At 36.7% G+C, this 18,103-nt stretch overlaps 1 protein-coding gene across 2 annotated transcripts in view; it reads left to right on the top strand.

Annotated features, from left to right (window-relative positions):
• RALGPS1 (Ral GEF with PH domain and SH3 binding motif 1) overlaps positions 1-18,103 on the top strand; it is a 133,874-nt gene that overhangs the window by 70,174 nt on the left and 45,597 nt on the right. The window lies entirely within an intron of this gene.

The following is an 18,103-nucleotide window of genomic DNA, read 5'->3' on the forward strand; positions in this document are numbered from 1 at the left end:
TCAGGAAACAGCAATTAACAGTTTTTAAGATTCCATCATGCTCCCAGGAAAAAAGGAAAGTAAAACTGTCCACATTCAAGCAGGCTCCTAAAATAATCTTCACACAGTTTGACAGTCTATAATTTGGCTGAACCCCAGTGCATTTTGTAACATTTGCGTGCTACTCATGTTGGTTAGTAACCTAAAGCATGTTTTGCAGTAGTTTGCTATGAATTCTTACTGTCCTAGACCTTTCTGAAAATATGCTATTACAGAACATACTATGTGTAGAATATTTCTGGTTATTAGCTATCCCCTCTATTTTTAAAAGGATTTTTTAAATTAATTTAAAATTCATCTTTAAGATGTACTTATAAGATGCTAGGAATCTTGCAAAGAAATTTACAAAAGTAAAAGTTAAACTTCACAACGTTTGATATAAAAACATTCATTTTTAATCTACCTTTTAATCAATAATTGAGCAAACTGAACTATTACTTTGCTTTCATTGTATATTAGAGCCATCGTTAGAAAGCTCATACCACATTCAAATAATAAATTTGTTCATAATCTTTTGAGTACAGTTATAAAAGATCTTTGAGGTTTGAAGTGAGAAAATCAATATGAGAACACTTTGAATAATCAAAGGACAAATAAGGACTTTTAAAGATGGTTTTTCTTCAAGCTAAAATGTGGACAAGTAGTAACCATTCTAATAATAATTAATAAATTATTTGAACTGTAAAAATGAGTGTCTACCATGTCAGGAGAAAAACTCTTCTAAATATACTGCACTAGTAAGTCAGTGTGCCTCATGATCTGTGTTTCTTGTACTTTCAGTGTATGGTCCGATATTCCTGCAGGAAATATTAGCACCTCTCATAAGTTGTTATCATTATGTGATTATTGCTGTTTAATTTAACTTGAAAACTTACTCATTTTTATGGCTAAAGAGGACACAAAACCAGGGCCTGAAGGGTTATTTCAGCGTTGTTAAGTAGAGTCATCTGGATACTTGAGATGAGAGCTGTTTCCAGTGTAGTGGTTTTTGTAATTTGGGGGGGCCCTGATTTAGTTGAAGCAGAATGTGACAGTTCTGTTCACTTTTTGACTGAGTTAGCAGACAGGCCCATCAGGTTTTCTTCCAGTCTGCCAACGATTCCCACCCCCTCATTTCCCAGGTACCTTTTCGACCTGCAGATACACAGAGCTTCCAGAGGGAGGGAAGCAGGGAGCAGGAGGAGTGAAGGGAGGTGGCTGCCAAGACTGTTTGCCAAGATGTTGAGGTGGTCAATTCCTTAAATTCACAGCTATTTGCAAAGCTGGGCAGGCAGTTCTCTGCCTGGATTACTACTTGAGTGGACTATTTCATTTTCATCTAAAAATGAACATTTTCAGGTCCTTTGCTTTTATAGAAAAATTTGTGTTTCTAACTTGCTGTTGTGCCCCAGAGCAACAGGGTTTTTGAAAATAAAAGATTTCCCAAGGATGGAGTTCATTCTTAAGCACTTTAAAGCTCTTTAACATACATATACTTAGGCTCCATTGGTTTTATGGCACTTAAATAAGTGCAGTTAAATGCCAAGGTATTTAACTGCATGAATCAGGCTAAACAAAGACTTCTCTTGTGGTGTGCTTTTCATTTATTAATGCTCTTATACAAAAAAACGTGATGTAAGAAAAAAGATTTGGAAGATCAGAAGTAGCTAAACCATGTTTCTTAGACCAGCCTCTCTCCTGAATATGAAAAAAAACACGTTAGTGCACATATAAACCTTTTGATTGAATGCTGAGTGCTTTTTTTTTTTTCTGCAAGAGTCTAAATATCCTGTTCCTGGAAATGTTTCTATGTATGGGTGATTCAAAACTGTATATGACGAAGTCTTTTTATTCGTTCAATCTGTTACAGTTTGTCTTTTGTTGCAAAAATAAAGTTGCACTCACTTGGCAGGAGACAGGGAGTGTTTTTGTGGAGGTGCCAAGTGTGAACAGAATATCTGACTGTTTGGTAGAGCGCTAGGAAGGGTAGAAGAGAAAAATGGGATTAGCATTTGTGCAGGCCTTTTGCTTGGACAAAGTGGGAATGGCGTTTCCTTGGATTTGCGATACTATGAAGTGGAATTGATTGCTTTTATGAAAGGCTTTATGCTGAATGACATGATTTTCAGAATGTTTGCATAATTGTTGCATTGGCTTTTCTATACTAAGAATGTCTGAGATCAGCTTACATATCCATGATTAGAGAATAGCAGATCCTACTAATACTGGTAGGCCCCTGTTATTTCTGGCTGTGAAAGCTGACAGATTTTTTCACCAGAGTAATTCAATCGACAAGGAGTGATCTAACGTTAGACTTGGCTTTTGTAATTAGTGATAATACTGTAAAACTGCTGGTTGTAGAAATTAACCTTGGATCGAGTGATCCAGAAGCTCCAGGCTATGCGCAATAGATAAGAATATACCTATCTTAAAAACGCAAACATTGGTAAATCAGTGGAACTAATTACTTTTTCAAACAGTGTGTAGTTGAATTGCAGAATTCATTGCCACAGGATGTTGTGAAAACAAAAATTGAAAAACGTGTGACGAGGAGTATCAGGAAAAAGTAGACAGACAAATTCGGAGAAGAAATGTTGTCAAGAAGAAATACAATAAAATTAAACACAAAAATCTTTGTACAAGATCTATCTCAGGAAGTCCCTAAACCACAGATTACTGGCCACAGGAAGCTAAATCTGGAAAACTAGTATTGCAGCTTTGCTTTTTTCTTATATTCTTTCCCTAAGCGTTCTCTGCTTTCTGACACTGGATAACAAGGTAGGTGAAACTGTCACGAGTCTGAAGGCACATGCTGTTGGCATTTGTTGGCAATCAAAGATGGATGACTAATGTTTGAAAGAATTCTTTTTCTTTTGGTTTTGTTTTGTGGGATGAATATAATACTCCTCCAGTTTTTATAATAGTACAGATAAACAGTTTCTGAAGTATAATGTGACCTTAGCCTAGGGCTAGTGGTAGGTTGAAAGGGTTTGAGACAGAGAGGATACTGAATTGCTGTAGCATGCCCTCTATGGTTTTAGGGGAGACAATTGAGGACAGAACTCCCTACAGATCTCCTTTTGTGGGGAGGATTGTCAAGACCCAATATGTCACTGATCCTTTTGTAAAAGAGGTGAAGCACTGCAGGGATTGCTATGAGAGTTATCCAGTCCAGTAGCTCAGTGTATTGGTTGGCAGGCTAAGCCTCCAGTAGGGAGAGGAAGCAAATGTTTAAAAATACTAAAATGAATCACTATTGCAAAATTTGTATTTTGTAATATATTTTTGCCTGCTTCATGGCAAAAGATACTCTTCCTGACAAATCTGAGCTCTTAACAGGTATAGAGAGTAATGGAAAATAAATCATTTAGAGTAGACGTAAATTGATTAGGCATTTTTGTTCCTTCAGGAACATCTCCAGGTTTAATTTTTTCTTGCTTTGCCTAATCGGAAGTCCCAATGAACTTTTATACTTGCATCTATATAAAGAATTGATATGCAGTATCTTCTATGGGAAACACAGGGCTAAGCAGATAGATACCATCTGAAAAGAAGAAAAATGTATATAATACTATCCTTCACTGGATGGAAGGGGGAAACAGAGATTATTCACGGTGTGTGTGCACACAGGACAAAGGGCATAAGAAAGATAAATGAAGAAAGTTAGTTTTTTTTTCTATAGACTGGCTTCTTGCTTGCCATCTTGTGTATTTCATTAACACAAGCTTCACAGAAATTTCTGAAATATTTAATTTTAAGCATGTTTTGTCCACGGCCAGCTCTGGCTTTTATACTGAGAATACTTTCCAAAAAATCTGGATTTGCCTAAACCAAAATCATATATCAATATGCCTGGGTAAATCTTGGAATCGACATGTAGAATTAGCAATGCTAGTTGCACATTAATTTTCTGGAAAGAATTTAACCTGGCCATACAGACATTTAAGAAAGCAAATAATCCATCATTTCATTTTATGTTTAGGGAATCCTACTATTTGCTATGCAGCCAAAGCAAAGCATTCCTGCTACTCAGATCATTGTTTTTTATTTATTTAGATTTATATTTACAGGTCAAGTGTTGCCCATACGTTGTACTGAAATATTCAATAGGTAGGACTACTGAGATGAAACTGTCACCTGCATGTTGTAGACCGTGTCTTCACACTGCTGCCATGGTGGCCTCAGCCACGTGTTGTGCAGAAAGGGTACCGTTGTGCTATGCAGCATCGTACTATAGAGTCTGATTCAGATAGAGGCATGCAGTCCACAACTATCATCTGAGCTATCACATAAGTAAAGATAGACAGTGAAGAACAGCCCCATCTTTTTCTGTAAGGATATGTTGAGCAAAGCTTGATGATCAGTAATATCAAAATCTGCTGATGAATCTAAAATAATAAACACAGTCATTTTATCTTAGGAGGGCATCATCTGCTAAAACATCTAGCTCAGCTGTTATTCTCTAGTCACATTTCTGTCAGCATGAAGGTAGGTACAGTATGCCGGCCAGTTGTATATAGCCATATCAGCAAGTTACTAGGGAACAGGAAAAAATTATATAGGAAAAGGGGCCTCCAGAGGTAATGTAGTTCAACCTTCTACTCAAATCAGGGCTAACTTCAGAGTTAGATCAGATTACTCATGTCCTTGTCCATCTGAGTTTTGAAAATCTCCAGAGACAGAAATTCACAACCTTTCTGGGCAATGTTTCAGTGCCTGACCACTATCACCATGATGGATATTTTTCCATTGCAGTTGGAATTTCCCATGCTGCAACTTGTGTCAGTTGCCTCTTGTCACTGTGAATCTCTGAGAAAAGTCTGGCTCACTACAACTCCCACCCACACTCCTTTTTGGTAGGTAAATAACCGCAGTTTCCTTCTGGCCTATGGCCCCTTCTCATCTCCAGACTAAACAAGCACCGTTCCGTAGGCCTTTCCTCATGTGTCAAGTGTTCCCGCATCCTGGCCATCCTAGTGGTCCTCCACTGGCCTCTCTCCCGGTTGACATCTGTCTTGTACAGCAGTGTACCAAAACCGGATGGCAGTATTCCAGATATGGCCTCACCAGTGCCAAGTAGATACAAAGAACCAACCTTTGAAACCTTTTCTGAAATTAAACTGCCTTCTGTTTGGTTGCCACCTCTCTGCAAACAGTAAAACAACATTTTACAGGGTGGCATTCTATTAAGTAACTTTTCCTGCAAACTGCATGCTGTATGTTTGCTCTCTAATCTACCTTAAAAATAAAGTGAAATTGATAACGTTGTTTTCTTGAAAGTCCTTAATGATTAGAGAGTGGCTTTTCTCCTTGTATGTCCTCTCAGGGATGTTTAATCAGCTGAGGCATTCAAGCTTGTAGTATAAGGCTCCAGTAGATCTTACAGCTTCTGAGGAAAAAGTGTGATCTGAACTTTTTCTTTTTCTGGAGTTGATGATCACTAGTTTTCTCCTTTTAGGTATAGAGGGAGCAAAAAGAAACAGTACAGTATGAGAGATGTTCTTGGTAGAAGGTGGAATTAGAAAATGAATCAGTGCTGGCATTTTGTTTTGATTTTTGTAGAATGAATGCTTATTTTTAAAGATACCTTTGCCATTCAAGGGAGATGGTTAAGAATAATGTAGTTGCTCATTGTCTCCCATTGCTGAAGCTATTGCTCATGCACGTATCCTGAGAGTGGAACTGCTTTTGGACTCATGCACATGCTAGAATAATAGCAATGTAGTTTCTCTTATTGTTATTACCCAGTTTTTAAAAATGAAGCATTTTGCCATTGGTGTGAGTGTGATTTAAGTCCAATCTTTTAGTACTTTGTTAAAGTACTGCAGGGTTTGTTTGTTTTTTAATATAGTTAATCTAGTTTTAGATTGTGTTCTGACAGAGGTAACAATGGCCACAGTGGTTTTAACTTTTTTTTTCCTGTGAGTACGTAACACCATTTGTAGGATCCAATTATATTTTCTTGTTTTTCATGAAATAAAATCATTTTTAGGAACACTTATTTCCATTATTGAATGTTTTGCATTTTCATGTTTGATTAATGGAGGTAGATTTGTGTATTTGACTTTCACTGGGTATAGATTATATGTTGACGTACAGTTTTTGAAGCTATGAAGTACATTTGCCTGAATAATCCCTAAGTTTCTGACGAATGCTGCCTACACTGAAAACTTACTGAAGCAGTTATTCCAGTGAAGCTCTCGGTTTGGATATGATCATTCCAGAAGAATGCTGGGCCTGTAATAGAATATCTGTTCCAGAATAAATATTCCACAATAGCTCATCTACACTTTCCAGGCATAGACAAGCCCTGAGTGGTAGTGTGGCCCCCCAGTAGTGTTGTCTGTAGCTGAAACCAGGAGAGAGAGAATTTGATGTGTGTATAATAAGCATATGTGTGCTTATTGATATGAAAAAAGCTAGTTTGATTCAATTAAGAAATGACATATGATCTAGAAAACATTCCAGTACAGAAAATCTTTGGTCTATATGATAAATTGCTGCTTCAAGACAAAAAATACTGCAGACTTGCATGCCACACATACTGTGCTTTTTTGCTGTGAAAAAGAATAACACTGTTTCAGATGTAATGTTGATGGTGATTATCTCTAAAATAGTTATTAACACATTCTGTCTTATTCACCAGACAAGCATTACAAAATCTTTAAATGTGTATCCTACCAACATGAATTTTTATTTTTGTTAGTTCAGGTTGTTGAAATTGATTAAGCCAAAATAAAGCTATTTCTTTAGTTGTACATTTTTGTAAGGTGAATTTTGCTTACGTGTCATGATTAGAGCAAGTGTTTCTAGTAGTCTCTTTTTCACAATTAAAAATCAGTGTCCGTGGCCAGTTGTGTCTATGCATAGCCTTGCAACAACAAATTAGTCCGTATAGTTCCTGTACTCCCAAACTGTCCTACAATAATAGATGCGTAGGCTTAGCGTAGGCTACATTTATCGTAGAGTCCTAGAAAAGTCCTGCTAGGAAGGAACCCCTGGAGATTGCTGGACCCCTGGTTCAACCTTCTGTTGAGAGCAGGGCCATAGGTTAGGTTATCAAGGGCCCTGTCAAGCTGAATCTTGACTATTTCCAGCAAGGGAGAGTCTGCCACTTCTCTGGGCAACCTATTCCAATGTTTAATTCTCTATAACTACCTTTTATGTATTGAAAGAGTGATTAGATCCACCCTGCACCTTCTCTTCTCTATGCTGAACAAACCCAATTCCTTTGACCTTTCTTCCTATTTCACATTTTCCAACCCTCTCCTCACCTTGATGGCCATCCACTGGACCATCTCCAATTTTTTAATGTCTGTCTTGAGAAATTTTTTCATGAATACATTTCTTCATGCTAAAGAAAGAAACAGAATAAGATATTCACTTCAGTATTTAGTTGGATTTAGTTCAATTCATGTTTTAGGGTTTGTAGTATCAGTGTGGATTTTGCCAAGCAGCTTTGCTGCTTTAACAAGAAAATATGAAGAGAGAAGCTGTAGTGTAAATACCTTTCACTGAAGTCACATCAAGGAGCAGTTCTGAGATTCTGATTTAAATATAGGTAAAGGCAAATACGCATCTGCCTCTCTAATAGAAGTGTAAACAGTATGCAGAGGTTCTCAATCCTGTCCAGAGATGGAAAGTTAATTAGATACATTGTTTACTGTTGTGACATGAAAGCAATTAATTGTGCTTAGCCCATATTTCCATGTCAAGCTATTTTTTGGCTACTCCTATTGTAGCAGCTACCATTAAAATACTGTAAAGCAATTTAAATATTTAATTAAAGCTGTAATTCATATCTTTGTAACTTATTTGTGGAAAGCTTCCATTTTAAAAGTCTCCCTTTTCCCTTTGCCTGCATGACGGTTTATATAAGGAAAATTCTTTTCCTGATATGTTTTTAAGATTATTCTAACTACTCTCTTGGAAAGAAAAAAGTCATGTGGCTTGAAATCTGAATTGTTTTTCCTTTCATATAGATGAATGTTCACAAAATGGAAAGAAAAAAACTGGCAGATACACAAAATGCATCTTTCACTTCCACTGACTTTCACCCTTGTGCCAAAGATACCATGTCCCAGAAAGCACTCCTATTAACACTCCTATTAACTAACATATTAGTAACTTACCAGCAACCTCATTATAGACATTGCTTTTATATGCCACTTTGGAAAAAAGCTTTTGTGGTATTGTGAGCTTTCACACACTCATTAGACTGAAGATATGCAAAGGAAAATGATAGAGAAGAGCAAAGATGGCTGTACTAGCTCGAGGTTCACAGCATTGAGTGTTCATGATTTTGTTCCTGCCAGTGAAACTGGTGACAATTATCAGTTTCATTCTGCCTTGCCAGGTTTGATCAGGTTGTTTTCTGAAGTCAGGACAGTAAAGACTGTGAAAGTGGGCAAAATTAAAATAAGCTGGGTCCTTCAGCTTCTTCTGTTTATTAGACAAGAAGTATTTTACTGGCTTAAAATGTTGTTTCTTTATAATTCTAGAACCAACAGCTGTATCACCATACCAATCTTTGGCATTAACATGATCCTTGAAGACTTTGTCATTCTTTTTTTTTTTTTTTTTTTTAACTTAAATTACTGCATTTTTCCCAGCATGAACCTTTTGTTCTTTAACCTTTGACTAGTTTTCAGAACAAATGCATGCGATAGTTACATGTTAGACTTATGAAGATGAGGCAGCTTGGATCATCAGTCTCCTCACAGTGCATCCTTGCCTCAGAAATATTTTAATCCTTTGTGAACTTCCTTGAAGAGAGTTGTTTTACATAGAATTGCTTGAGGGTTATAGTTAAATTTATGGTGCTACATTTGAAACATCTGGCTTTCCAAGGTCGTTTTTTCAGATAGGAATGATTTATAGCTAGTAGATATTTTCCTCTTGCCTTTCACGTTCCTTCATTTCTTTGGAAGCAGGACAGTGTATTCTTCCCTACTGAGAATATCTCTGAAACTTGTCACTGACTTGCAGTTGTGGCAGTATTGCATAATACAGTTTCGTCTATCTCATTTCTGCTGCGCTCCCTAAAAGGCTTTTGTCAGAAGTGAAAAATAAAAGAATGAGATAAAGACTTCATTCTTGGACTGCTGATTACTATTTCAAGAAGTTTTAAGTCTCCATCTTAAGTCTCCATCTGCTTCTGTTTTTTTTTTCCTATTCTTTAAATCATAAGCCAGTATCTATAGATGCCTATAGATTGAGGGGTTTTAGATGTTCTGCTGCTCTTTGAGTGTGTTAATTTCCCATTAAAGGTTTCTGTGAGCTCTGCTGACAGCAGTGGTATTTTCTTGAAAAAATCTGTGGTTTTACTTGTTGAATGTTAATTACGAATTATTCCAAAATTTGAGCAGTTCAGAAAAGAGGTATGGTTGTACCTTAAAGGTATTTGAAATATTTCTTCAAGGTCTTGTACTTGCATAATAAGTCACCACAACACAGAGGTATTCTTTAAGAAGTGAGCATCAGAAATGTTAATTTTAATGAAAAACTTTTTTATGTCACAGATGTAACATGAATTTTGTTTTACGGATGTTTAATCACAAATCACCTTTATACCAGGTAATAGTATGGGCCAGTCCTAACAGGTTCTTTAAACCTGCTTTACAAATCAGAAAGGAAATTTGGCAGTTTCTGCTTGTGGAATTTTTGTGGTCAGTAATTTTGAAATGAGACAAGTCATTTTAAACATAATTCATCAATGGTTGATACAGTTTCTTTAATTGATTTAGATCTGCACACACCCTTTCCATCTCCAAAATTTCTAGTGACTTCTGAAGGGTTTTTTGTGTGTAGGGTGTCTATGTAATTATTCTCCACCACTGAAATATATGGACTCTGTAGGGCCACTGGACCTTGAAGAAACTACCAAATTTAAATTAAGCAGTTTTGTTTGCATTGGTTTAAAATGGTTTTGAGTAGTGGACATAAGGAGTCTGTTTTACTGTGCAAATGCTGTTAAAGTAATGATAGAAATTAGTAAAAATGAAGCTTAAGAAAAAAGTATATAGATGTTCTTGTAATATGTTTAAAGTCGGTCAAGTACTATTTGGTCATTTCAGTCGTCTTTTTTATTGCACTGTTTGCAGAAATGGACTTCTTAAGATAAAACATACAAAAATGAGAATGATTACCACCACCTTCACTGATGGTTCCAACAGACTCAGATATCCACACATTTCTTTAATTATAATGGAAATTACTTCTGAAAGATGAGGCAGGATTAAAATCCTTGGTGCAAGTTTTCTACACTTTTCAGCACAAGACAAAACTACGTTGTTGCTGTAGCCATAAACAACCGCATATTTACTGTATTAGGTGAATGTATCTTGTGGATGGGTTCCTGACTTTTCTCATTATTGGAATTGTCCACAAGTTAAATAGGACTGTGTAGTGTACAAATGGGGAAAAAACTAAGACAAACATAGTTGTTACTTTTTAATATTTTGACTGCTTGATTAGAGGATTCTTTTCTGTAACTTCTGCTGAAGGTACAGTCATATTTCAGAAGCGCTTGTGTCTGTGGGAGAGACGTAGAAAGGGTACAGTACCTTGAAGCTGAATTTTAACCTTTTCTTAGATTAAAATGGTACTTATGCTCTGCTCTGCATAGAATGCGCTGCTTCTTAGATTAAAATGCTTTAAAATTAATCATTTTTAACCAATAAGCCCTGTATGTGGTAAGCTCAGTTTAAGAGAATCCCAGTTGTAGTTACATTAGTGGTGGAAATGAAGAGTAGAAAATGCTACGAGGGGAATTTTCTGCTGCTTCTTAGCACAGTGCTGTTTAGTATTGTACTGGCTAAAAGCAACAGGGAAACTATGGGAACTTATCTCAGAACTTCAGCTATTCCCGGTAAGCTCACGCCTCAAGGAGACTGGCTGTAAGAATTGATGGTTTTGATCTTTAAAAATTAATCAGAGCTGGAGAATCTGTGGTAAGTTGGTAAGTCAAACTACAGGCACAAACAAAAATTCTAGCAGTTCAGGAAACATGTAGCCAGACCCATCTTTTGTTACAGTTGTGGTTTCATGAATTTGGCAGCTTGTAGAACTGCAAGTCTGATCACTAGTATAGTGATCGTAGTGACTAATAACCTTGAGCTCTTTGGTGTGAAGTCTGGCTGATGTTGTTTTTCTTCCAAATACCATTCCTTGTCTCTCAGATCTCAGTACCTGAGGAGAGACAGATGGCTGGTAGGCTCTGGAGATATTAATTCAGAGCATTATTGTAGGAAACTAACTTTTTGCTGCTGTCAGTGAAGTAAGATTTATGCTGTTCTTCTGTTCAAGAATTGATGTAAAAAAGCTAAATTTGCCACATAAAGAAAAGTATGTTGTTACTTACTTGTGATGTTCAAATCAGACACACTATGCAGGAAAATAAGGCAGGGACCTGTTGCATATCTTTTGGTTTAGCTATAACACTGTAGTGAATACAATATTTAGGAGTGGAATGGGGCAGGGAGAGGCTCGCAAGAGCAGCCCAGAGAGGGGTAATCACAAGAAGGGCGGGCATGCATCATCACCTGGACTTCCTCATTGTGTTTACAGTGAATGGCAATGGAAAGAGAAACTTTTGTGACTTTTTTTTCTTTAGTTGCAGTTATTGTTTGAAAAGAGCATTATAATTTATGTCCAGCTCTGTTCCTCTCTTTTCTGGAGAACAGAATCCAATAATCTACGTTACTGCTTATTAGTTTTAGCAATGCCCAAATTAATTACCATCTAAAGATAGCAAAAAATGCATAATTTTCTTTATGCAAATAGATTTTCTTGTAGCCTAAGATGCACTTAATTTGGGAAGAGTTTTTTTGGTTTTGTTTTATTTAAGAACTACAGTTGTCCCTTACTATTTCTCAGACACACCAGTAAAAGTCAGCTGTTTTCTCCATAGGTGCAGCAAGCAAACAGGCTTCTAAGGAAGGAGCTGAAAGACGAGGCGGCCTACCTATAAACACTATTGTAAGAAGTTAGAAGTGATTTGCTGAAGAAAGTCAGCAAAAGTGGAAGGATAGGGTAGATGCAGCAGAGACAAGGGTAAATGAACAACAAGGGTAGAAGAAATTTTGAGCAATGTATGAATAAGGTGAGAAGTTTGAATAATGAAGAAAAGGAACATGTAGTTGAAGTCAAAAGTGATGTGTGTTGCAGGTGAGTCAGGTATGTAATGCCAGTACATGCGAATCTGAACCTTTTTTGGAGTTGTTTTAACATTGCAGAGATTTTCTAAAGCAAGATTTAAAAAGGTAAATCACTTGGGCAGAGATCACTAACTGCAGCAAAAGCATATGATGCTTTATAAGAAGTAGTTTTCTGTAAAAACCAAAATCAGTATTTCTCGGGAACATTTTGGAATTCAAAAGTGTATAAATAAAAATAATACAAATCTTTTTTATTAAAAAAGTGTATGGCCCTTTTGATTCAGCTTCATTATAGTTCTGCATTTGTGTATGTGTGTGGTATTGATGCTAAGTTCTGGCTAACTGGCATCAGAAGTGATAAATTTGGTCATAATCCCATCTTTGCTTCCCTCTGACTGATCCCATTCACTTGGCCACTGGGCTGGCAACATACGTTACAAGTCACGTGTTGTTGACTTGGCAAAGATTCACATAGAATTTATGATTACAGTATTCCAAATCCTACCAAGGCTAACCAGTATATACATTTGGTTCTGCAGAAAAATTTTCCAGCCCTTAGTCCACGGAAAAAATCCAAATTTCTTGAAACCAGTGAAACCACAGGAGTGTTGGCTTTTCTCTGACTGTGAGCTAATCTCTTAAGAATGGAGTCTCTGGTTTTGCAGACTGCTGACTGCAGTGATTTGGGCTTTTACCAGTTAGTAGTAAATTGATAAGTTGCTTTCTCTTTGCCCTCTGCTTGATTTAGTATGCTACAGCCTCACTAGTGTACGTGGGAAAAGGTTTTTATTAACATAGCTGACTAGAAATTGGAAACATATTTTTGTCTCTTCTGGTTTTCCTATCACATCATCGTGATTACTCAACTTTGGGGAACGAAAAAAGGAATATAATTACTTTCCATAGGTTTCTTTCTGTTATGCATGCCAGTTACTGTGTGTCTTGTAGACACCACTTACTGTACTCCTGAATGTGTTAGGCATCCATGTTTCACTGCAGCATATGTGTACTCAGGGGCTTCTGGGCTGTGGATATCTTTAGAAAGGGTATGTGACGATATGTGGGGAACTAAATTTGTTCATTGCGATATTTAACTTTTGTTCTCCTTTTCTAGCATTTGTTTGTGCTTGTTGTTGTTGTAGTAACAGTATAATTTATCAAACAAATACTCACGATTGACATCTTACTTAACATTTTGATTAAGTAGAAATAACAAGTCGAAGTCACCAGGCTAATCTGAAATACTTATCTTTCAGCTAGCTATTCTTTGATGCAAAGTAGTGAATGTCTGACTAACAGAAGTGTCATACAGAAGCTGCTTCCTAATTTATTTGCATTACAGAATTGCAAAGACCCTTAGCAGGGCACTGCACGCTAAAAGCGTACATAACTTATGCAGTAGTAGCATGCTCCAGCCAGTCAATTTTGGGACTGTAAGCCCTACTATCGTGCAATATAGTTTTACATCCATTAAAAGAAAGGACGAGAAAAAGACACATTTAGCATGTTGCAAGTTTTCAATGTAATCTTTTTTATTTTTTTCACCTTCAGTTTTGCAACAGTTGTTGTGAGACAATTTAGTACTGTAAATTCTGGATTATACCTTGTGCCTGCAAATTATCATAAACCCAAAAACAGATTGGAATTCCCAAATTCTTAAGAGTAAATGCTACTCCTCTTACAGGCTGCATGCACATTGTTGTATATTTTCTATACGGAACTTAAACTCCACTTTTGTAAATTGTTAAGGCTCCACAGTCATAATAATTACTTTCATGAGGCTTTTCTTACAGAAGGAAATGCTGTCTTGCTTGCTGGACACACGGAGAATACAGGATAGTGGTAGCTTGCCTGGGTCTGGGTCAAAGAAAACTGTGGCAGAGCAGAAAATTTGAACTTTAGATTTCCTGATTTCCAGGCAAGTGCTTTAAAAACAGATTGCCTTTTGCTTCTGCTGCTGGAGTTTAAAATAATACCTTCACGGCTTTTCCTACTGGCATAACTTCATACATGTGATTTATTTATTGGACTGGAAGCATTTTGTCACTCATTGCGTCTTATGTCATTCTTTCTTAGAACAAATCACACACCATAGCTGTTTATGAAAGTTTTAGTGCCTATATACTTGAACCAAGATATATCAGAACTAGAAGACCTGTAATCATTGATTTGATGAGGTTTAGAATTATTTTTCTTAAGAGCAAGTTGTTAAGTACCCATTACCTCCAAAGTACAGATATTTGTTACCTGCATCAGTCCTATTTTTCTTTCTCGCAGAAGCCTTGAATGAAAAGAATATTAGAAGACTTTAATCAAAAGTGAATCAAAAGGCACAAATATATAGATTTACGTTTGCATCCTGCTGAACACTGCAATTCTCCATAAATACCTTTTCAATTGAGTTTAGTCCTGGAAGTAGTTGTCTAGTGAATGGAGCACTTAAAATTCATGGTCTGGCTGGCACTGACTGCTGCATTTCAGGGTCACTTTCCTGTTGTACCTCAGTTTCCCTATCTTTAAATTGTCAGTAATGTTACTGCTTTGCTTGAGCTCTTGCCGCAATAAAAATTTTAAGAGCTAGGCGTTATGGTTCTTTTTGCCAATTTAAAAATAACCCCTTCCCTTTACACAATGTAATTTCCATTGATTCATTTAATTGTAGATTATTTGGCCATCTTTTCCTTACTCTGTGTTATTATTTCCATGATACCATAAACTAATGGATACTGTATTGTCCACATATAACCAGCTGGGAAATTAGTTTTAGTAACAATGGAGAAAAGTTAGTATCACTGGAAAATGTTTTGCCTGTGGAAGCAGCTGCCCATGAGCTCACCCTCTGGAAAATATCCTGATGGCTTCACATCTTAGAAAACTTTTTCTGTGCACAGTAGCACAAATGTAAGCCAAGGTTTGAAAAGCTAGTGCTGTGTGTTTTCTTTGGCATGTGGCAACCCTGAGCCTCTCCTTTGTGAGGCAGGTCTTAAAGTCTTTCCCTGGAGGGAATAATTCTCTTTCCTCTCAGTGAAATAAATTGATTCTCATCTACTCTTCCTATCACATCATATTTATAGAAGAGTCTAAAATGCCACGACCAAGATGAAGGCTGGTAACGCTAAAAGTTTATAAAAAAAGCAATCATCCCTCTTCCTGAAAAAGGAGGGAGGGAGGAAGGAGAACACAGTTGAATAGGTGTAGCGTGATGTTTATTTACAAAGAATAGCGTTTGTTTTATCCCAACATTCTGCATTCAGTTTAATTTTTTCATTGATATCCATCAGTTTGGTGTCTGTCTTCCTGCCCTGCCACCACCCACAAAAAGCCCATTTTCCTACACTGTACTTTGGAGCTCACAGAACCTATGTTAATCCTTCCTCCCTTCTGTTGCTCTGGTATCCCATTGTTCTGATCCTCATCTGTATATTATCTTGGAAAATTTACTGTTTGCCATAAAGAAATACTAAAGATTAATGGTACAAAACCAAAAGGTGCTCCTACCCTTGGTGTCAATGAGAATAGCTTCAAAGTTGCTCAAAATAGCTGGAAGGCAGCTGTGAACCAGGCTGCCGTAGACTGATAAGATGTGTTGCATTGTGGAGGTTCTGAACAAGTAAAAGCTTTACTTTGTTTATTCTAACGACATTTTGATCTGCTGGCTGACAAAAGAGGACAGTGAAGAGCCGCTACAAAGAATCTAAGTCTTGGTGGCATCTCCAGAACCTGGAGGAGCCTTTGGGTGACTAACTCTGTCTGGTTTGACTCAACATCAGACTGATAAACAGCCATTCCAATGCTGGGGAAATCAGAGTTCTTTCCTTAATTGTTGGTGTGTCAAATGCCTGATCCAGTTGGTGGATATTGGTAAATATTAGTAAACTTTATATAGTAAATAATAGTAAACTAATATTACTATTACTAGTTTACTAATATTATAATAGTAAACTAATATTTACTATTAATAGTAGATAGTAAATAGTAAGTATTAGTAACTCGGTGTTGGATGATAGCTAAAGCATCACTCTGCATAATTGGATCCTTTGTAATAGGTAAGTTCAGAAGAGCTGAAAGCAGCAATTGGGTTTTGGTTTGGTTTCCTATTGGTTGCTCTAGGTTTTAATATAAAATAAGATGACAGCAAGTACCAGCAACCACCAAAAGTTACTCTGCTTATAGCTATCAGTAGACTATATGTTGAGCAATTATCCATAATCTCTTAGATTTAAAACATTACCCATGTTAATGTATAGATGTGCAAAAATAACCGCGCTGTCCTTTTCACCTAATATTCTTAAGTGAAAATTTGATTTTTCACCATTTCTGAGCATGTAGACAGAGGGACAAAATAAACAGCTCTAGAAAAGTTAAGTTCAATGAAGCTGTATTCAAACCATACAGAGAAGCCAAGTCAATCACTCCAGCTTCCTTTAAATGTTGGTCACCTTTTGGCTTGTGATATTATTGTAGTTGAGAGCAATAAGAAGCAGATCATCATACTTAATCCACAGGTAAAACAAAGTTAGAATAGTTTTTAGAAAGCCCTTTTTAGGAGAAAACAGTAAATACCCCAGGTTACTTCTGAACTAAATGTGTTAAGAGAGTCTGAGCTGTATGAATTTCCTCCTTACAAACCATATATACCTATAAGATACATTACCTCTTCAGGAGAGAAATCATTCTTAATACAGGAAGAAAATTTTTAAAGGGCTGATCTGGGCCAGTGAAGGAAGTTAAACTAGATTGTAAAACTTGACCAGATCTCTAAACATCTTTTACCTATGTTTTCACTGCAGCAAGACTAATAGTTCCAGTTGGGGCTATATGCTGTTGCATTATTAATTAAACTATTCTACTCACTTCTAAGGACTAAACGTCCTTTTTTTCTGGCGGAGGTATCGTATTATCTTCAGCCACTGGAGCAGTCTGTGATCTATCACATCAGTAGGTCTATCAGAGGTATGGTCCTTTCTTAATCAAAATGCACAGGTTGGGATAGTCTTGAGAAAAAGTTTAGTCATGGCCATATGGTTTCTTAGTAACTCATTAACAGTTCATAGTGAATTGAGTTTGTTCCTGCTTTTTACTGGCTCTGTCCGTTTCTTAAGTTTTCTTTGACAATTCATACAATTTCTTCACCCTTCTTGCCTAAGCTGTGGAAGGACTTTGCAGAACACATGAATGAATAGGCTAAGTACTAAAGAAATGAAGTAGACAGTTGCAGCCTAGCTGCTGCTGGACATAATCCAGCGTGACCCAATGAGCTGCTTATTCATCAAGGTGGCAGAGATCTGAAGAGACAGAACAGTAGCAAGCCCAGCTCCAGTGAGAAAAAGTCTTGCAAGGAATTTCTGTACAGTATTCCTAAGTCACAGTGCAGAAGCATTAATGGAGATCTTCCAGACAACAACTGAGATATGCAAAATTCCACTGCAAGACTGAATCTGAGCTATAAAACAATGTAATAATGAGGTATTAGGTGTACTTGAGATGTGAATGAGATTCTGCTCATGCAGATACTTAGTACCTGTCAGAATTTAACAAAATTGCCAGGTCTGTCTTTTTTTCCTAAACTGTAAAAGAGCAAACTTCACCAAACCACACAGCTTTTCTTAAATTCCCTTGACTGTTGCTGCTGCTCTGTAGCTCATAGTTCTAGATGATAGTAATAAGACTTTTCTGAGTACTAGAGGACACATAAGGACATTTTTGTCTTCAGGAAAGAATTTATATTTTCCCAGATGGAAATCTTATTTCCAGGGTTTTTTTTTTTTTTTTTTGCATCTGAATAAATTTGGGGTACAGTTACTACCAGGAAATTTCACTAAAATAATTAGCAGAAGTACAGATTTGGGTAGGTTTTGTTTTCACTGCCCAAATTTAATATACTTCCAAAGAGCTGATTATTGACTATCAGTAATTAACGCAAACAT

Source organism: Dromaius novaehollandiae, chromosome 20 (genome assembly GCF_036370855.1).
Source record: "Dromaius novaehollandiae isolate bDroNov1 chromosome 20, bDroNov1.hap1, whole genome shotgun sequence".
In the NCBI taxonomy this organism is placed as follows: Eukaryota; Metazoa; Chordata; class Aves; order Casuariiformes; family Dromaiidae; genus Dromaius; species Dromaius novaehollandiae.